The sequence below is a fragment of the Macaca fascicularis genome, chromosome 4 (genome assembly GCF_037993035.2).
Source record: "Macaca fascicularis isolate 582-1 chromosome 4, T2T-MFA8v1.1".
NCBI classification, from domain to species: Eukaryota; Metazoa; Chordata; class Mammalia; order Primates; family Cercopithecidae; genus Macaca; species Macaca fascicularis.
In genome coordinates this window covers 124,657,817-124,680,061 of record NC_088378.1, presented here as the reverse complement: position 1 = coordinate 124,680,061, position 22,245 = coordinate 124,657,817, and the positions used below count along the sequence as shown (strand labels likewise).

Genomic DNA, 22,245 nt, shown 5'->3' with positions numbered 1-22,245 from the left:
AAAAATTGGCAAAGCTCATTTTACAATATGTTGTTCTCAAGCCTCACAGTTCTGTGGTTCTACCATGTATCAGGTAAGATCCAAAATAATACTTGACTATTTTAATAATAATAACAATTATGGACCAATCAGAACAATCTCTATCCACTGTGCAGGAGCAGGGCCTGGGGGTCTCCTGCTGGGCCAGACTTTAGCAGTGTCGTTGCTGGATCATAGGGAAGTCTGTGGAGGATCCCAGGAAAGTGGGTGGATGGCTAAGGCAGAGGTGGGGAGGCAATCCAGGGGCTGGAGGAAGCAGTTATTTGCAATGTGGCTTAAAATATTCCAACATTACAGTAATTGGCAGGGCCACCTTAGGCTTCTGCACTTCTTCCCTTTATGACCCCCATCCATTCCATCTCTCTGAGAAATGGCTTTGCTGTCCTTAGCCCGTGACTTCTCTTCTAAATCTTCATTTCCTTCTCTAGGGATTTTGTTAAATTTTGACCATATAATGTGTGTACTACTTAGAATGAAAAAAAAAAAAACCAAGTATTACTTTATCCCCCCACCCTCAACCCCAAGAAATACAGTACCCTGAGAAGTCCTTGCTAGTTCAACATTTCCTTACTCTGGACAGTTTGACTTTAGTCCTCACCTCATTATGAAAAGTATCCTGTAGAAGCAAACCCATAACATTTGCCCTAGTCCTCACTCTCCCTGGCCTGTGGTGTGTAACTGCTCCATTTGTGCATGGCCTCCTCCTCTGCAGGGCTCCCTTTCCCTTTCCTGGTTCTCAAGGCTCCTGAACTTATGCCTTTTCTCCTTCTATGCTCCCATCCTCATCATCCTGCAGCTGCCTCACTGTGCGCCCTGCCAGATACCTCTCCTGGGACTACAGCTCTTCTCTCTTGACACCTTCTCATAGTGAGCTCATCCACTTCCATAGTTTTAATTATCAGTTTATGTGAGAACTCCCAGAACTGTATTTCCAGGCTCTGACCTTTATGGCATATTGCCTCTTTTCTTGTCCCCAAAGATATCTATTTCCTCTGCATTCCTATTTCCCCTCTTTGCTAGATATTAGGCAAGCCTTTTCGACTATACTATTTCCACTTGAGTGTAAATTCAGATCATCGAAAACTGAACTTGTCTCCTCTCCTACTGCTCTCTCCTAAGTCATCCCTTCCTAGATTTGCCAACTGCTAGCTTCATTCTCCAGTTTCCTAGGCTCACAGCTTCACAGGTGTCCTTGGACAAAAGAAGCGGTGCAGGAGTAGAAGCAGCAATTCGACCAGGCACTAAGTCATGTTACCTGCTGCTGATGTGCTCAAAGCCCCTCGTTGGTTTGGATATTGTCATCTCACCACACTGGTTTGGACATTGGGCCACCACATTGGTTCGGACATTATCATCTTACATCTAGATGGTTGTAATAATCTCCTGAATGGGCCCCTCCCTCCTTTCTTCCCTGATCAATAATCCAACACAACAGCAGGGAATTTATTTGCCCAGAACACTATTCTTCCTAAATTGTGACTGTGTCATATTTAAATACTTTAAATGTTTGCAAATGCCCAGAGAATATTTAAGCTAATTCACCAGGCAAGCATGATCACCACGACCTAATGTAAAATGAGCTCTATCAATTTTTCTCCCATAACACTTGGGTATAGAACAAACTGACCCACTCCCAGCTTTTATTGTACCTTCTTTCGCCACAAATATTAACAGAAAATACTGGTGGAATGCATTGCTACCTTGAAGCTTCTTCTTACACTATTCTTGGCAGCTGAAATAATCTGTTTCTCCTTTCTAAGCTTTATCATCATTTCAGGTCTTGCTTATTCATTCGGTAACAACAATTGCTATCATTTATCAAGCACTTGCTGTGTGCCAGACACTTGCCATATGGCAAGCATTAGGTTAAGCACTACACATGCACTAGACTCATTTAGTCCTTATAATCCTGTGTTATGAGAAGTATCATCATCTTCATTTTACAGATGAAGAAACTGAGCTGTTGCTAAACAAACGCTGAGCTTTGGCTAAATAAACACACTCGGCAAGTGGCCAAGTTTGTCTCCAAAGTCTGAACTCTGACCTTGATGGCATATTGTCTCTTATCTTGTCTTCCCCAGAGATATATCTTTCCACTGCATGCACTGCATTTCTCTCCTCAGCTCCTCATCTGGTCCTGCCATGTGGATCACTTTTCAGCACTGCGTGTTTTTGTGCCTAGCACAGTAATTAGGCATATGGACTCTGAAGTCAGACTGCCTGAGGTGGAATCCTAACGTGCCTCTATTTGCTAGCTTTTTGTCTCAGTAAATTTACTTAACTTTTCTGGATTCCCCCATCTGTAAAATGGGGAGTATGATTTTATCTGAGGCATAGGATTATTGGAACAACTAAATGGGTTAACAATCGTCTTTATAAAATACTGAGTATGGTGCCTGGCACATAGCAAGTACTCGATAAATATTGTTTGTTATTTCTCCTAATGCTATCCCTCCACTAACCCCCACACACAGGCCCCTGTGTGTGATGCTCCCCACCTCGTGTCCATGTGTTCTCATTGTTCAACTCCCACTTATGAGTGAGAACATGCAGTGTTTGGGTTTTTCTTAGAAATACCTAATGTAAATGACGAATTCATGGGCGCATCAAAACAACATGGCACATATATGCCTAGGTAACAAATCTGCACGTTGTGCACATGTACCCCAGAACTTAAAGTATAACAATTTAAAAAAAAAATCAGTCAAAAAAAGTGTTTGTTATTAAAATTCTCAATGCCTGTAACCTGCTTTCCACTAAGAGTCTAAGCTGATTAAGAAGAGAGGTTCTCTGCCTTTGCAATTCCACGGCACTTAGCAAGTCACTCCAGAGTAGGTGATTCCACTAGGCTGTAATTTTAAAGATTTCACGTTGGTGATTATCTTTTAGGACATAGGGAAGATTCCAATTATTTTAACCATCATGACCAGAGTCACATCATGTGATCTGAAGTGTTGAGCTGATAAGTAACTTGTGAATCATGGTGTGCCCTTAGCTAATATGTATATTTAACTCAACCATCCTTATTAGAGCACCTACTCTGTGCAGAAACTCGTAGGTCCTGGGGAAACTGACAGAAATACTGAACAGGCCCTGTAGCCCTCTCTATCAAGGAGACAAACATTGCACTGACGAGAGATACTAACTTGAACTGTATCAAGAAATGTCAGTGGGGAAAAGGCTGTAGGGGAACATGTTATAATTAAAAAACAGCTGTGACTTATTGTCTATTCATATTTAGTGCAATCCAGAAAGCGGCAGCTCATGCAAACGATAATTAGTATTTCTTTTTTCCCCCTTTCTCTTGGGATTGGGATACAACATGGCAAAATGACCTTGAATAAAAACTATGATCCGATAGTCATCTGGCATTAGAAAAGCACATCCTGTTTATCTAGAACATTTAATCTGCCTTTGTAAAATCTGCAAGTCTCAGGGAGCCTACGTATCTACAGTGAAGTCAGCAGGGATGTTCCAATTAAAACTGGAAAGTCAGTGCCATTGTTGGACGTGTCGGAAATCTCTTCACTCTGACGTGCAGATGTGTCTGCTCCTCCAAAAAACAGCAGCAGCCAGAATTCTAATGACCTGCACTGCTGCTGACACTTTTGGCCCTAATTTCTTGGCTTCATAAACAGCCATTGCTTCTGCTTCTCAGTTTAGCCACTGTATCTCACACAGCCAAGACTCAGTGAATCTCAACCCCAGCTGCCTCATAGAATCACTTTGGAGATTAAAAACAACAAACAAACAAAAAATCTAACCATGCCCTGGCCCCGTCCTCAGAGATTCTGATTCAGTTTCTCTGGCAAAGTGTCTAGACATTGTTTTCTTTTTGTTAAGTTCCTAGGGTGACGCCGACGGACAGCAGGTGATAGAACCTGCTAATATCTGGACAAGGCAATAGTTTAGTCTAACTTCAGATTCCCAGCAAAACATCTACCATGTGGCTACAAAGCTGACAGAATCCAGTCAATCACATTAATTCTCTATTCCACGTGACTTTTATCCTCATAGTACTGACAAAAACAATGGGACTGCAAAGACAGCAATCTGAGTTTCTTCTCATCTCAGTCCTCCACAAAAATTCATTGTGCCATGTGAGGCAAATAAATTAACCTCTGAACCTCTTGTTTCTGTATTCCATTAGATGAGAATAACTTGCCTGCTTTACCTGTGACATGGAGAAAGAAGAGGCATAAAAGTCTTTTGATAGCTAAAAAGTTGCATATAAATACAAGAGATTGAATGCATAATATTTAGGAGGAGACAGATTAGCCTCATTAACCCAGGGAAGTGGTACCCCATGGGATATTTTTTAACTGCTCCAAAATGCCCCCAAGTACCCCATAGCACAGTAAGTGAGGTTACTATATCACAGTCAATAAACCCACACTCAGTGAGTGAGGCAGTGTTAGTCTACAGGGCCTCAGTGGAGGTCTCTCATGTGGCTAACACCGTGCACTACGAAGAAATGATTCATCAGAGTAGCCAGAGATCTGGAGAAGGGACAAAGGCAGGCAAATTTTACAGAGTGTCCAAAATCAGCAAGGCCTAGTGGCCCTATAGTTTGGGGTGGAGAAATCCTGTAAAGAACAAGAAAATATGAAATAGCTACGGAAAGTGTTTGTATTTATTCTTGGATTTGACATTGCTTATTTATACCTTTCTCCCAAAGACTCTCTCCATAAGCTGTGCCAACTTGTTCATAGTGATGTTTTCTTTATTTGCCTGTCTCTTAACATTGTTGGTGGGGAAGGGAAGGCCACCCTTTTACAGAAGACTAAAAGAGATGGAAAATGAACCCATCTCTTAAATGCATTTATTATCCACTGAATAAAAGGGCAGTCTCTCCTATCTTTACCTTCTCTGGGCCACTAGTTATTATCTATCTAGTTAATTTCCTGTTATTTTATTTTCTCCCCTTTCATTTCTAGAGTAAGAAACCTCTGATGGCCTTCAAGGGAAAACCCCAAACCACTAATTGGCAAATCTAGAATTTAATCCTTAGGAGGTTGTTATTAACATTATTAATTGTCAAAGCCAAAACCAACACAAAATAGTAATGGTAAACATGAGTAAAACTCTTTTAGACTTTTCTAAGAGTTAAAAGCGCTATTCATGTTTCCCATGCATCATTTTATCCTTTCACTGATAGGAAGGAGTTTAGGATCATCACATGAACTTGACAATGAGAATTTACTGTACTCCTGTGCCCCGGCTTGTCCTAAGAGCTCAGAAGAACAGAAAATAAAGCCCTTAACTGGTAACACAGAAAACAATTGATAGAGTAATGTTTGGGGAGGGGAAAAGATTGTATATTGGGGGTGCAATTGAGAACTGTTAAGAGAAGACCCGTTGCAGTGGCTCATGCCTGTAATTCCAGCATTTTGGGAGGCCGAGGCGGGTGGATAATCTGAGGTCAGGAGTTCGAGACCAACCTGGCTAACATGGTAAAACCTCATCTCTACTAAAAATACAAAAATTAGCGGGGTGTGGAGGCAGGTGCCTGTAATCCCAGTTACTCAGGAGGCTGAGGCAGGATGATCACTTGAACCCAGGAGGCAGAAATTGTAGTGAACCAAGATTGTGCCACTGCACTCCAACCTGGGTGACAGAGTGAGACTCCATCTCAAAAAAAATAAAAAATAAAACCTACTTAGAGTTATTCTTTTATGATAAGAATATAGTCAAGTATTATTTGTGTAATTCAAAAATAACCTTCATTGAAAAACCAACTACATTAGCCCTTTATGAAAGAAAAAATGCTATAGTGAAGTGGCGTGGCTCGGCTTTCTGAAGTATGAGAAAACATGGTGTAAGCAAACTGCACATCATAGAGTTGCTCCTTTCAAAACGAGTCGGCCTGGCCCTGAAGCCCCCGCACTTTTACTGACCTCCTTCCTAACGCTGACTACAAACTCCTTTCCCTTCAGTCCTCGGTGGGAGAGTGCAGCCTACATTTTACATTTTTAAGGTCATCCCTTGCCCTTTGGAACGACTCTCTGGGAGCTGAGCGAATACCCGGGGCTCCTACTGCAACTTCCTTCTTCAGCCCGACCTTCTTCAGCCCGACCACAGCAATGGCCGCCTGGCCCTGAAATGCTCTTGGCAAGAGCAGCAGCTCAGTAGCTCATGAATGCATTGGTTTTTATAGTATTTTCTGGTTTAAGGATGAGAGAACTTGTTTGGAAAAAAAAAAAAAAAAAAAAGTCTGTTATAAAGAAAATCCTAAAGGATCCCAGCTAGTTGCTCAATACTCCATCTCCTTTAACATAGTCTCATTAACTGGACCAACAGTGTGCACAACAGTCTTGACTGGACGTACTTTACCTTCCCAACATACATATCATAGCTACGCAAAAGAAAAGCAGGCAAAGAGGATCGTAAGTGGAAGATGTCTCAAGAGAAGTGATTTAGGAGCCCCTGAGCTCTTGCTACAAAGGGAGACAGAGTGACAGACCGTAGTAAGAGAAATGTCTGTTACCTGTCCAGCACTGCGGTCCCCCGGCTGGCTCCTGCTCTGATCAGATGCCTAAAAGCTTCCCAGTTTCCACTATGGGGCCATTTGTCTTGCGGCCTCCTGGGCAGGGGGCCTCACGCCCAGTGGAGGGAGAACCAAGCAAGACTCATTTCGCGTTTTCAGACAGGACTAGCAGCTCCGCTCCCACGCTCAGCCTCACTGAGGCCTCCCCCAGCTATGATCCTCCCAGCCTCACAGAGTCATCCCTGAGAGCCGCGCTGCTGTTTTAAAAACAAAAAGTGATTTCCTGGTCCTCTTCCCCGGATGGCGTGTGCGATTTCCCTCACGCCCATGGGAAGTCCTTCAGATCCTTCTTATCTGGAAACCTCTCCACCAAGTGGACAGACTTGTTTAGTCAATGCCCCTAGTTCTCACTTTCCTTTCTCCAAAGAAAAAAATCAGAAAAGCAAAACCAGAGCAAACCAAACATAGGTTAGAGCTAATGAGAGGTACAAGATGCCTGGTTTCAACTTAAAAGATGACCACTAAATTAGATTGTAATTTCATAGTGAAGGAAAATGAAGACCAGCGATGAATTCTTTGTCTTTAGCAGTGCCAAGAAAGCAGAGAATAAAAGAACCCGCAGAAGAGAAGAGATCTAAAGAAGTTGTTCAGTCCTCCCCCGCGGGAGGGCTGTACCTCAAAAATGCCACATTGGAGGGATGTCCAGTTCTCCTAGGTTTCCAGGGAAACTCCGTGAGTATTTGTGTATCAAACTATAAATTTAGTGGTACTTAAAATACCACTCAGTAACACGGATATTTAAAGATAACGAGATATATGGTAAAGGCCTGGTTGGCAGGCTGCATTCAGGTTGTTGGGTTTAAAGATGAATTATAGTCAGCTCATTTTTGAACTGGAAGTGACCCCTCTGATCCTCATTTTACAAGAGAGGAAACTGAGGCCCAAGGAGAAACCTTCCCAAGGTCAGAACGCAGATGGAAAATGCTGTTTGACTCTCTACTCTGGAGCTCTGTCCACAGAAAATTTGATGAATGGCCTGGAATCGGCATTGGAAATAAATGCTTCAGGTGAGTCCCATGCAGGTAGTCCCAAGAGTATCTTCAGAGAATTCTTCATAGTGTCAAAGAAGGGACTCTGGAGTCAGACTGTAGGAATTGACGCTTTAGTCCCACCGATTTTATGTGGCCACGTACACATTACTTGACCCTATTGAGATTCAATATTGTTTTGTTTTTAGACAGAGTCTCACTCTGTCGCCCAGGCTAGAGTCCAGTGGTGCGATCTTGGCACACTGCAACCTCTTCCTCCTGGGTTCAAGCGATTCTTACACATTACTTGACCCTATTGAGATTCAACGTTGTTTTGTTTTTAGATGGAGTCTCGCTCTGTCGCCCAGGCTAGAGTCCAGTGGCGTGATCTTGGCTCACTTCAACCTCTTCCTCCTGGGTTCAAGCGATTCTCTTGCCTCAGCCTTCCAAGTAGCTGGGACTATAGGTGCCTAGCAGCACATCTGGCTAATTTCTGTATTTTTAATAGAGATGGGGTCTTTCCATGTTGGCCAGGCTGGTCTCAAACTCCTGACCTCAGGTAATCCCCTGACTCAGCCTCCCAAAGTGCTGGGATTACAGGCATGAGCCACTGCTCCTGGCCCTGAGATTCAGTTTTATAATGTGTGAAAGTGGGATGATAATTGTACTGAGTTTACAGACTCTGCTGAAACTGAAGAGGAAGAGTTTAGTAACTGTTCATTGTTCTCTGGAGCCCTGGGCTCCAGTGCCTCCAAGTTCATCCTCTCTCCCCTCCAGCTGCCTTCCCTTCTTGTCATGCTATCAGACTGGGGCAAGTCAGCAACCACCAGCGGGACTTAGGCTTGAGACCAGAGTATTTGGGCAAGAAGAGGATGAACTTCAAAATGTTATTATTCCACTTCTAGATACTGATTCTCAGCTGTAGTCTACAGCTTGGATTGGACACACCCTGACTTAAGAAACAGCCTGCTGAGGGACACAGTTCCTGGGCAAATGCTGCCTGTTTTCCTGCTTGTGTTTTGGTTGCTGGGTGCAGCAGGTTCTCTAATATGGAATGGGCGTTGTCAAAGTGACTGTCCCTTTCCTTCTCTGAGGAGCAATTCTTCTCGTCCACGGGTCCCTGCTTGTTGTTAGGAACACTGTGTGCTTGCTGCACACACATTACAATGAAAACAAAAGCAAAAAAAGGGAACCACCATATGGCCTCAGCGGCAACCCAGAATGAACTGTGGATGGATAGACCCTGCCCCGTCGTAGCTACGGCTGGAATTGACTGTCACAGAGGCCGTTTTCCCGAATCCTAAAACGTTGGTGTTGGTGGCTGAACCCAAACTTCTTCAACCAAACTGCAAATGTAGTCAGAATAATTCACCAGTCAGGTTATCTATGTTTCTTAATATGAAATATCTCTCATGACTGTAAGGTACAGTCTCATTAGAGACAAAGCTCCTACTTTCTCATGAAGAAATTTCAGCACCAAATAAATACGTATTTTCCAGCATGTTCCCAGCTGTTTCACTCCTGCCCTTCTTTCACTCTGCCCTTCTCCTTTCTTCACACAGGTAACATTTAGTCTCCTTTTAAGTTCCAAGTGTCATTTCTTCCAAGGACCCTCCTATTTCTCCCAGCCTGAGCCAAGTATTTCTTTTCCCTGATCCCACACTGCCAGATGCATGTCTTTTTGAAGTTACCACACTGCATTCAAACAAAATCCATTTGTTTGAATGCAGCACCTTGAAGGCAGACACTGGTCTCATTTATGTTATGCCCAGCTCCTATTATAGTGCTGGTATATAGTGGGTTATCAGTAAAAGCAAGTGAAATTAAACTCTCCATTTCATTTTCCATTGCTGGTCCTTCCTCTTAACATAAGAATGTCTCATAGCTCAGTCTTTGAAATGCTTCTCTGTTGACACTTATTTCCCAGGTAATCTCTACTAATTTTGGCTTAAATCTTTTTGCTGATGACTTCCAAATGTCTATCTCTATCCCAGACCTCTCACCTGAATTCCTGACTCATGTATTCAACTGCCTACTTGATATCTCCATTCAGTTGTTCAGTAGGCCCTCCAACAGAACATGTCCCAAACTAAACTCCCGATCATCCCTCCCAAACTAGCTATACCATCAGTCTCTCCCATATTAGCAAAGGGCATCTCCATCCTTCCAGTTACCCAGATCAAAACCCTGAGAGTCATCTTTGAGTCCTCCCTTGCACACTTTACATTTAATTTGCCATCAAATCTTGTTAGCTCTATTTTCAAAATACATGCATAATCTGGCACTTCTTACCCCTTCTGCTGCTGTCATTCTCATCCAAGCCATCACTATCTCTTGACTGGATAATTACCGGTGTCTTCCCTGTCTCTGTGCATCTCCTCTTGCCCCTTATAGTCTGTTCTGAAAACTGCAGCTAGAATGGTCTTTATAAAATACAAGTTATATAAAGTCCACCTGTGCTCAACTCAACTCCTGCAGTCAGAGCACAAGTCCTTTCGACAGCCAGAGAGACCTACATGATCTGCACCACCTTCTGTCCCCATTGTTCATGCTGCTCCAGGCACACTGGCCTCCTTGCAGACCAGGCAGTCTGCATTTCAGGGTCTTCATACTTGCTGTTCTCTCTGCCTTCCAGGGATGTTCTTTGTACAGATTTCCTCAAGACTCACTCCGTCGCCTCATTCTCACTTTTGCCCCAACATTGCTGTCTTAGTGAGGCCTTCATTGACAGCCATATCTTACATTTCATCCCTCCACATCCCCCCCACTTGCTTTAGTTTTCCATATCATCTCTGGTACACTATATTACACTTGTAAATTTTGCTGGATGTATCCATCTTGCAGCCCTGCACTAGAAGGTAAGCTCCCAAGTCGAGTGCAGGGGCTCATGCCTGTAATCCCAGCACTTTGGGAGGCTGAGGCGGGTGGATCACTTGAGGTCGGGAGGTCGAAACCAGCCTGGCCAACATGGTGAAACCCTATCTCTACTAAAAAATACAAAAATTAGCAGGGAGTGTTTGCTGGTGCCTGTAATCTCAGCTACTCAGGAGGCTGAGGCAGAAGAATCGCTTGAATCTGAGAGGCAGAGGTTGCAGTGAGCCAAGATTGCGCCATTGCACTCCAGCCTGAGTGACAAGAGCAAAACTCTGTTGCCTGCTTAACTGATTCATTGCAGAGGAGTATTTGAAAGTGTAATGCACAAGTGAAGTTATTAATGCCACAGCCCTGGCCAGCATAGCTAAAGTACATATTAGTTCAACTTGCAAAATTCTCCTACATCCACATCTTGACAGGGTAAGCCCTGCTTTTATAAATTTTCTCTTATTTTTTAATCCATAACCAGATGTTGGCAACCCTTTTGACGCAAGGTCAGCTCTCTTTTGGTCTTTCTACATTGAGGCCAAGAAAGTTCTCCTTTGGCACTGACCTGTCCTTATGCAAGGAAGGAACCGGCAAATAACTGGGCAGTTTCATAGTATACAAATGGTCTTATTCTTATCTCGGGTGTGTGTATTTTGGCAGAGCCTCCACTAATGGAATTGGTCATATTTGTGCTTAGCTGCAGCCACTCAGATTTTATTTGCACTGAATGCTACTGTACCCATTCCACCAATAGACGGTGTTATTACACCTTCTTTGTGTATGCGTCTCTCAGACATTGATGTTGTTTTGCTATGGAAGATTGCAAAGTTTCCATCTTTTGAGCCAACTGGACACAGTTGACAGCTGCCTTCCAGCACTTCTTATGACTCCAGTGATGGCCCCAGCTTCTGCCAGAAATCCAAGTGGGACCGTTTTCTGGACTCTATTCCTAGCACTACCCCCTCTGCCATCTCCTGCCATCTCCTGGGAGAGAGAGAGAGACAGCACCTCGGGTGAGGGGGAACAGTGCAGATTTGAGGTATGGTTCATTGAGGTGTCATCCACACTTCTCTCTTGACCCTTATTGATCTATTCTTGGAGAGTGCTGACCACCAATGGCCTGTGAGCCATCCATAGCCTTCACATTCCACTTTCACTTCTTAGAGATGACATGCTGTCTATGTAGCAGGAAGTCATTTCTGATCCCCATGGCGTGACATATGTCACCCACATGCCTCAGCTGTGATGCACAGAATTTCAGAGTCATCGACTTGTCATTGACTCTTCCTCCCTCAGTCCCCTCCAACCCAGTCCCATGGAGAAGAGCAGGTATTTGAGGACATGGCATTCCTTCTTGTCTTGGCCTAGGAGGGAATCTATTTAGAAGGAAGCAACACTTTTCCTCTCAATGTACACATGTCATTTTGTCCATGCACACTGGGCAGTCACTCCTGTTTTAACCTCTGCTTCTTTACCGTGCATCCTGGGTGCGGGTGCTCTGCACTGGTGGATACCGTATACTGCAGTAACTGCGAGGTTGATCTGCAAACATCAGGCAGAATCCTGGCTTGGGACTGCAAAGTCCTGTCCTCACAACACCATCTCCCATCCAAATTCCATCATTCTATGCTATTTTCAGTGCTTCAGCTTTTCCTTTGACTCCCAAAAAAGTTTCCCTCATTTTTACCTCTGATTGTAGAGATAATTTCCTCAGAATTTATTAAGGCGATTAGTGAACAGTCATAATGCCAAAACCACTAGACAAACATGTACTAAGAGTCATCCACGCCAGGAGAAAATCAGAATCAAATAATGTTAGAGCAAAGGGTGGGCGGAGGGTATAGCTGGTGATCATTTGTTCCAAATATCTAGTATTAAAGTTGAAAGGCTTAACCAAGGTCACAAGCAGCATTAGTGTCAGAGACAGACTTAGAATTTAGATCTTTTGTCTCTGCATCCCATGCTGTTACCTTATGCTCTGGTGACCCCCAGTCCCCACCAACACACGCATTCCCATCCCCAGTTTTCTGGTAGGAGAAATCATGGTTCTAAGTAGAATAAGGACACATGGAGGTAAAGTCCTGTTACACCTCTGTAACGACGAGAACAATAAAAAAATCTGTCAGCATTTATCCCCTCTTTATTTAGTTAACACAAATAACACTTCTGATGCAAGCCAGCAACAGAATTTCCTTGTTAACATTATTATCACAGAAGTAGACCAGCAACAGCTAAGCAGTCTCTTTTCCATCCACAACCCCCAAGTCCCACCCACTGACCTAGGTCCCAGCTTTCATAGAGTACTCAGAACAACATCATAACAGGTGATAAAGGCCTGAAACCTCCTTCTCAGACAATACCCATAAACAAAGCTTTGTCACCAATAAGTCAACAAGCAAGCTTTATTGAAGAAGTTTCTCCACGTTGTACCTCCCTAGGCCAGAATTAAGCTCACATCATGCCAAATAGCTGTATCGCCCTCCTGAGACAGAAGTGTAGTCTATGCTCTGGCTAAAATGCTTCAATTTGATTTTTACCTAATTTTACCCAGGGAGATACTGAAAAGTGGGGTGAAAACCACAGGAACATTTGAGGGGACAGAAGAACTGACCCAAGTCAGATGAGGGTTTCAGAAGGAAGCATAAACCAAATACCTGCTGTGAATCCTGGTCTATCAAAATTCTAGATAAAATTGCTTTACCCCAGCTTGTGGAAGTTCAGAGCCCACCTCAGGGCGCCTGGGAATTCCTAAGGATGTTTATATTCTCCTGGCCCGGTCAACCTATAGAACTGCCACACTCCTAGTGTGTTGTGTCTGTGTGGCTCTAGGTTGGTACGAAAGAAAAACAGCCCCTTTTTTGAATTTCACCACACACCCAGTAAATGTGAACCTAAAGTTTGGGAGTAAAGGAGTGACTAAAGTCATATTTACAACCAGAAAAATAACCAAGTTGTGATTGGAAGGGTGGATGTTACTATTCTATTGGGATATTTTGACCACCTCTTCGCTGAGCATTCCACAGACTCCCACCTTCTCTAGTGCCAGCTACCTACCATCTCGCTGACCTCTCTTCCCTTCTTCCCTGTATTCTCTACTCTTCTCCCATTGGCTCCTCTATCTATGGGGGTAACAAACACATTCCATCCCTCACTTTATGCATGAGACTTCTACTCTCTTAGAGGTCTGAGTCTCAATTGCTTTCTAGGTGTTTATCACAGTATTTTTCTAAAGACAGTTTCTTCCCAAGGAGCACTATTAAGATACCCCTTTCTCTTACCTCTAAATTGGGACAATTTCACAGGTACAGGTTCGGTAGTTATCCATATACCTAATATCTAAGATGAAGTAGTGATTTCTGAGCAGAGAAAGAGGCAATATTAAACTTGGGTTAAACTTGTAGTCTTTACCTTGCGATGTTTGGCTCATGACTTAGAGCAAGAAATGACACTCTAAATAAATTAGCTCAATGTTTCCAGGGCCTATATTCTTCTTATTGTTTTATTATTATTTACTTATTTATTTTGAGATGGGGTTTCACTCTTGTTGCCTAGGCTGGACTGCAGTAGCACCATTCTGGGTCAGTGCAACCTCTGCTTCCTGGGTTCAAGTGATTCTCCTGTCTCAGCCTGTAGAGTAGCTGGAATTACAGGCACTCACCACCATGCCCAGCTAATTTTTGTATTTTTAGTAGAGATGAGGTTTCACTATGTTGGCCAGGCTGGTCTCGAACTCCTGGCCTCAGGTGATCCACCCACCTCAGCCTCCCAAAGTACCAGGATTACAGGTGTAAGCCACTGCACCCAGCCTCCAGGGCCTATATTCTTTCATGGAAGAATGTTAAGTGGTTCTCTTTAACATATTAGAATACAGCTTTTAACTGAAAGTGTAGCGAATGGCACCATAGTATGAAAAATAAGATGCCAGGTGACATCAGAAGCATAAACTGTCACTTCTGTAGCAGGATTTGGAAAGCAACAGAAAAACCTGTTTATCTGCACCTCATTCCTTAAAATTACACTTTTAGAGACAAATTGCTTTAACTGGAGAAACTGCCCCTACTCTGACTCAAATATCTTTGAAATGTTGAGATATTGTTCATTTCCATTTCCAGTGAGTTCCATATTAGTGTGAATTAATTTAAACCAGCAGTTAAAGATGTAACATGAACAGCAGTAGAGATAACAGGAGGACAATGAGGGTAGAAAGAAGTGGGAAATGGTGTGGGGGTGGTATTTCAGACAGCAGTTATTTATAGGCTGGCATGCAGCTTGCATGTAAAAATCATTCTGCCCATTATCAGTGGAACTGTTATGGCCACATAACTTGGCAATCCTATTATTTATGTTAGTTTTCTCACTCCTTGAAAGGGCCATTTCACACCTTCTCTTCTCTCCTCAGTCTTAGCAGTACCCTTGCCTCACATTTCGTTGGAAAAACAGTCAATTAAATGAAACATTTGGCTGGGTGCAGCAGCTCACGCTTGTAATCCCAGCAGTTTGGGAGGCTGAGGCAGGCGGATCCTTGAGCCCAGGAGTTTGAAACCAGCCTAGGCAACACGGTGGGACTCCATCTCTATGAAATAATACAAAAATTAGCCGGCCATAGTGGTGCACACCTGTAGTCCCAGCTACCAGGGAGGCTGAGGTGGGAGGATCACTTAAGCCTGGGAAGTCAAGGCTGCAGTGAGTCATGATCACACCACTGCACCCCAGCATGGGCAACAGAGGGAAACGCTATTAAAAATAATAATAATAAACATTCATCTACCTACATAAAAACTTTCAATCTTCTTGCACCTGCCCTACCCATTCTGGCCTTCTTTCCAGTTTGAGAGGATGATAAGGCCTGCCCCTTCTTCCACTGGGCTCTGGGTGCTGTCCCCTGTTACTTCCTCAGCATCATCAGCACACAGACATAGAGCATCTCTTTGACGTTATGTCTTTCTCTTTCCCCTCATTTACTGCAACATTTTCTGTTCCCCTTCACAGCTCTTAACTAAAGAGCCAAATACCTAGATTTCATCTCCACCTCTTTAACCTCCCTCTCCAGCCTCAAAGTCAGTCAAATCCATCTCCCCTCCCCACTTCTGCATCCCAGCTGCTCTCAGGGAGCTCCCCCAGTCTCCAGGTTGCTATAACCAACGGTTCATTAGCTGTTCTCATCTCCCTTAACTCGGCAGCACCATTTGACATAGCTGGTCACTTCTACCTTCTTATAAACCACAAGACATATTGTGTGTCTTCTGTGACATTCACTCTCCTCCTGCCCTGGCAGTTCCTCCTCTTGGTCTCCTTACGTAGGTGTGCCTAAGACTTGGCCCAGGGGCCCACTGTCCTCTTTCGCCTGTGCTTTCTTCCAGGGTATCACACTTGAAAGAACCTTCATGATTGAAGGCAAAATAAAAAACATTTTTAGTCACATGAAGACTAGGAGGGTCTGTATCTCATTGACTCTCACTAAAAGAATGACTAACACCTGTAATCCCAGCTACTCGGGAGGCTGAGGCAGGAGAATTGCTTGAACCTGGGAGGCAGAGGTTGCAGTGAGTTGAGGTCGTGCCATTGCACTCCAGCCTGGGTGACAAAGACTCCGTCTCAAAAAAAAAAAAAAGACTAAAACAGAATCAATTTTTTTTTTTTTTTTTTGCCATAAACCTCTTTGTCCATTTGGTGAAGGCTGTGTAAGCCTTCTCAGAATAATGTTTGTAAACGCACGAAACAGAATATATAAGATAATAAATGAAAATAATTGTATTGAAATACAGTTAAAACATAATGTGATTTAGCAGGCATATTTTTTACCACGCAAGTTTCTGGATCCCTCTGAATTTTATTCATGTGCAGTACATGAACCTATTTAAGAAAGATGAAATTGAACACTCAAGAATTGATCATTTAAAAATTATTTTTTGACCATGAGTTTTAAAAATTATTAGTTAGAAGTGACTCATGTGGAGGTGAGGTTATAAAAGAAAAGACAAACTAAAATGCTAGGTAACTGCTAAAAGGAACATAGTAGGTGTTCAATTAGTGCTTTAAAAATAAGTAAGTAAATCAAGGACAGATTTTGTTTTACCTCTTATCTCTTTTCACTTGGTAGGATATATACTGTTAGTGGAATCCAGTATACCCCAAAGCAAAGTCACAGCATGGTTGTGGTTGCTACTATATCCACACAAGGGTTTTCTGTGCACATTAATGCCCCCGAAGCCCCTTGTTTGTTAACAGGGGTACAGGATTCCCCCATGCCACAATCTTAGCTACAGTGAAAGTAATTTCTAAGGAAGAGCTAGAAATTCCCAGTACATAACAGATGCTCAATAATTATAACACCTACAATAGAAGGGTGACATCGCTAGGTCAGTATCACCTTCTGGTCAACCAGAGATGAGTCATCCATGTGGTGAAAATTACCATTCTCAAGCATGCATCCCACCTCCCCACAGAGTCACTAGTCCTGGGCTCCTGTTTGATGGCTAATAATCGCGTCCCTATACTAAGACTCCTCGCAATTCCTCTGAGGAATGACATATTCTTTTTAAAATGCCCTTTCAAGAATACATAATATGTCATGCACAATGACAATGTTTGCTTGAGAAAGAAATCTGAAAAAAAGACTGGGCGACGCCAGTGTCTATGAAAAACAACAATGGCTCTGAAATGCATCGCCAAGAAGGGGCCAAAAATAAGATCACTGAGAAGAAGCACAAAGTTGGAGGCAGCAGTGATGGGAATGGAAAACAAAGCATATATGAAAATTAATCAAACTTTCTGAAGTTCAACTCCTTGGGGAGAAGGAAGAATGTGCCTCTTAAAAACGTAGAGATGTGGAATGCTGCAAAACCACAGAGCTTGTGAGTGAGCTTAGGGGAACTAAATATTAACTTGATAGTTAGCAAGGTCTTGGTATCCAAGCGCACCACTTTTATGTTACCTGTAGTGAATCATTTTTAAAGAAAATACAAGGATAAATAATTTCCAGATGCTACACATATCGCTCTGTAAAGTAACTCCTGTTCAAAACAACTTGCTTGTTTTAATACTGGAGAAAAGCACTAGCTATTCACTTCAAGTTGCTTGCCCCTAAATCCACTGAATTCTCTGTCTCCCCAGGTCCAAGTCATGGATATGTCATTACTTTGGTACCCTCTTTATTCACTGGTCTGTTCCGTCTCATACCACAATGGCAAACCCGGAGAGATGGACCAACCTAGTTGGCCTGGTGATCAGGTTGCTACTACTGAAGGTGAGTTGCGCTGCTTTCTAGCCTGAGCTTTCTATTTTAGGAATTTAAAGGGTAAGAGATTGAAGACAAAGGTGTTCGCAGTGGCTGCTACTGCAATTCAAAATGGTCTAGCATTGTACAGATTGTCATCGGGCCTCATGGAAATTGCTCAGCCCTCCACAGCTCCCATGGCCTATCTCAGCACAATGAGGGGGTCCACGTTTCCAAGTTCAAGACCTTTCATAACTACATCACCTTCTATTTATCAGAGTCTGCCTCTCAGGACCACTAAACTATTTTTGGATCTGAAGCACAGTACACAAAACATAGCTACATATCAACAATTACACAATTATTCCAGACCCAGAACCCTTGATTTTGCCTCGTCTGACCTGGAATATTAAGGGAGGGAAAACCACATCTATTTTTAGTTTCTTCCAGAATTCCTCAAATTGTTCACTTTTCCATTTTGTTGAAAGCCATTAAGATCTAGACTTTGTGTTTTACCCAGCAGTATGTGAACACTTTATGGCACATCTTTGTCTGGGACTCTTCATTTGAACCTTCTGGGCTCTCACTAAATATGGGCAATCTTATGAGTGACCTCTTGCCCCTGAGTCACCTGAATCCACTAATGTCTCTCTCTCTGTCTCTCAAAAACACACATACACACACACGCATGCACACTCTTATGCCACATACACACTCACACTTCTGTACGTAAAATTAGAGAGCAGCCAGCACACACAATTCTGGACCATGGAGATATCTAGCAGAGTTGACACTTGGACTAGATCTTTTATGAACTTTCCCCTTCTTTATATGAGGACATTATTTTCCGCAATAAGCCTTATTTGCTTGACGAATTCTTTCGATTTAAAGCAATTGACTAAAAAAGGAAACATTCTACTTTATGCTACTACTAAAATTCAGTGAAATGTTTAAGTGTGAACTAAAATTCGTACATGCCAAATAATAATAGTATGCCTTGAAGATTGCACTCTGCACTGTTTTAAATTTTAAACAAAAATAAAAGGCCGGGCGCGGTGGCTCAAGCCTGTAATCCCAGCACTTTGGGAGGCCGAGACGGGCGGATCACGAGGTCAGGAGATCGAGACCATCCTGGCGAACACGGTGAAACCCCGTCTCTACTAAAAAAATACAAAAAACTAGCCCGGCGAGGCGGCGGGCGCCTGTAGTCCCAGCTACTCGGGAGGCTGAGGCAGGAGAATGGCGTAAACCCGGGGGGCGGAGCTTGCAGTGAGCTGAGATCCGGCCACTGCACTCCAGCCCGGGCGACAGAGCCAGACTCCGTCTCAAAAAAAAAATAAAAATAAAAATAAAAAAAAATAAAAACTCTGTAGGGTCCCATAGAATGACAGAATTGAAGCTACACGTGTTCGGTTTCTTTACAACCACCACGCTAACATTGCGTGTTTTTAATCTACTGTTCAAATGCAGGGATGTGTTATTCTGCAGAGGCTGGAGAGACTTCAGGCAAACTCACACAGTCCCAAACCCTTAGAAACTGACTCTTGGAACAAACAGGTGTAGCTGAGTTCCTCTGTGTCAGGCGCTGCTATATAAACGAGAGTTTTCTGAATTACCTTCTCTGTAGAACACTATTTATTAAAAGGTAAGTAATAAAAGTACATTAATTAGCAGCTTATATTACTGAAACTCACCGGTAATGGTAGCAATTGTTAAGAACTTAGACCTTCAATAGATTTTTTAGGAAAAATACTTTATCACTGACATTGTTTGGGATCACCACCATATGGTGATAGTTCTTTTTTTTTTTTTTTTTTTTTTTTTTTGAGACGGAGTCTTGTTGTGTCGCCCAGGCTGGAATGCAGTAGTGTGATCTCGGCTCACTGCAACCTCTACCTCCCAGGTTCAAGCGATTATTCCGCTTCAGCCTCCTGAGTAGCTGGGACTATGGGCACGTGCCACAATGCCTGGCTAATTTTTTGTATCTTTAGTAGAGACAGGGTTTCACTGTATTAGCCAGGATGGTCTTGATCTCCTGACCTCGTGATCCGCCCGCCTCGACCTCCCAAAGTGCTGAGATTACAGGAGTGAGCCATTGAGCCCGACTGATAATCCTTAAAAATGCTTTAGTCAGTTTTATTGTTGATTTCAAATTCTCTACAGACAATGCACCACCTTATTGCCTGCACTTGAGGGAAACCCCCCACTACTCCACCCTGATGTCACGGATTCCAGAGTGTCTCTTGTGAGCTCTTCATGCAAGCACAGGAGACCTTCATTCAGAGGTGCCTCATTCTCTCTTCATTAGCCTAATTTATTTTATCTGAGAGCAGTACTTTTAAGGGTACAGACCCAAAGAGGGTAGAGGAAGAATTTGCCACTACCAAATAAAAGTGGAGAGAGAGCTCATATTAAAGGAAGGCCACATGAATCTGATTCACTAAGGCATTTCCCAGCTTCTCAGAGGAAGCTAATCTTGCCTTTCTCCTTTTCTCCAAGTCCCTCACCTGCTCCCGAATTCAACTCCATCTGGAAATATCTCCCTGACCCAGAGGAAGGAAGGGCTGCACAGATGTCTGTCAGTGCGGTTCCAAGCCCCCAGGGCCACCTGTAAAAAACAAGTGTGTTGTGTGGTGCTGACCTGGAGTGAGAAGGAAAACAAGCTTTGACTCCACTGACCCTGAAGGAAGGAAGCAGGAAGCCTTGTAGGGGGACGGGGTGAAGCCATCCGGAACGAGGTGTCCTATTACCGCCTGACCCTCTCCCTAATCAGGAATGCAGAATGAATGACTCCAGCCCAGAAAGCAGAGCAACTGCAGCAGTTTCCACACCTATCTCAAAATTAGAGAACTTACCTTGCACAGGAAACAATCCTTATGGCTCCTACTGTTTACACCACCCTAGGTACAGTGTGTTGGGTCCTGCTCAGTCTTCACAACACCGCATTCTGTCCTCATCCCCATTTTACAGATGAGGAAAATCAGTCTCAGAGGGGTTGAGTTGGTCAGGATGGAACCCAGAGCTGTGCCATGCCCAAGGCCTTCCTCCCTGGGATGGGGGCTGGCTGGGGCTTGAACGCTCCCGTGCCTCTATCACCTGTAGATTCTAAAGCATTAACCTTCAGACTTTGTGGTTTTGCTGTTGGTCATATGGTGCTGAGGTCCTTGCTGTATCTTCTGTATCTTTTCTCCCAGATCTGCCTGCCATAGCTGCCTTCCTCAAAATATTCCTTCATGTGAAAGCATTATGAGAAAGGGTAAATCTAACTGTCTGCTATAATAGTGGCAGTAGGTGGGTTTACATCACACACGCTAGGAAACTGCTTTAATCTTTCGACATCTCTCTCTTTCCAAATCATGCACACCTTCATTCCATCATCAAACATTTATTGAAAATCTACATGCCAGACGCTGTTCTAGGCCCTGGGGATAAGAAGTAACGAAAACAACTGTCCCCTAGGAGTCTACACTCTAGTTGCGGGAGGTGCTAGCTAGCCTCTCTTTACCCTCCAGGTCCATCTTCGCCCTTTTCTGTGCCCCAGGAGGCTAACCCCGCGCTCTGCTGTGCCTTGTCTTCTGGGAGGGTGATGGAAGGTAGGGAGAGTGGGAGATCCCAGCGGGATGTTGTAGTATGGAAGCACAGGAGAACCTGGCATTTTCTCCCCCCAACTCCTGGCAGGCAGCAGTTTTGGCAGTGATTGTATTCCTCCCCTCTAGCCACAGATCCTGGGGGATTCCCCTCTCCCACAGTCACAGATCTTGGCAGGTTCCTCTGACGCCTCCCTTACCTCCCCACCCTTCTTGACCCTTTTTGCTTAATGAGATGCAACCCATGGCTGCTCGATGCTGCCAGTTCTATGTTGACTTAACTGCTCTTACCTCTTCTGTTACCCTTTGAAAATGTCACTTCTTTTCTGCCAGGACCTTGACTGATACAGAAATACAGACAATAAACAAACAAGTGAGTTATATGTCTGATGAGCAAAAATGCTATGAAGAACATGAAGCAAGGTACAGGAAATAAGGACTCTGTGTGTGTGTGTCTGTGTGTCTGTGTGTGTGTGTGTGTTGATGGGGTGGCATCAAGCTCATCTTTCTCCCGTGTCACTGAAATTGCCCTTATGATGCTTACCTCATGTTTTCCCAGCCCCTCACTGTCTCAGATTTCATGCTATTGGGTTTTCTACTAAATCTTTTATTTTCTTATCTTAGTAAGCAGAGCAGTTCAGGTCAATTGTGGCTCCTTCCTTAAAATGTGTACCTCAGTTCTCCCAACCATTCATCACCATTCTAGTTGCAAGGCAACACAGTGGTCCCCCATTATCTGAGGGGGATACGTTCCAAGGCCCCCAGTGGATGTCTGAAATCATCGATAGTACTAAACCCCATATATACCATGTTTTTTATATGCATGCATACCTATGATAAAGTTTAATTTATAAATTAGGCACAGTTAAGAGATTAACAACAATAACTAACAATGAAATAGAGCAGTTATATAATATGCTAGCATCACTAATCTTGTGCTTTGGGGTGATTGTTAAGTCAGATAAAAGTCACTTGAACACAGGTGCTGCGATACATACCCTGACAGTAGATTTGATAACTGAGAAA

General features: G+C 43.4%; 1 protein-coding gene across 10 annotated transcripts in view; it reads right to left on the bottom strand.

The window, feature by feature from the left end:
- The window catches only part of ADGRF5 (adhesion G protein-coupled receptor F5), a 102,549-nt gene that overhangs the window by 62,216 nt on the left and 18,088 nt on the right, over positions 1–22,245 (bottom strand). For 5 of the 10 annotated variants that reach the window (XM_065543930.2, XM_005552796.5, XM_074039049.1 and 2 more), the window contains exon 1: positions 6,527–6,764. The exons of the other annotated variants lie outside the window; for them this stretch is intronic. The gene's annotated coding sequence lies outside the window, so the exon portion shown is untranslated. Of the gene's footprint in view, positions 1–6,526; positions 6,765–22,245 lie in introns of those variants that run through there. 10 annotated transcript variants of the gene reach the window in all.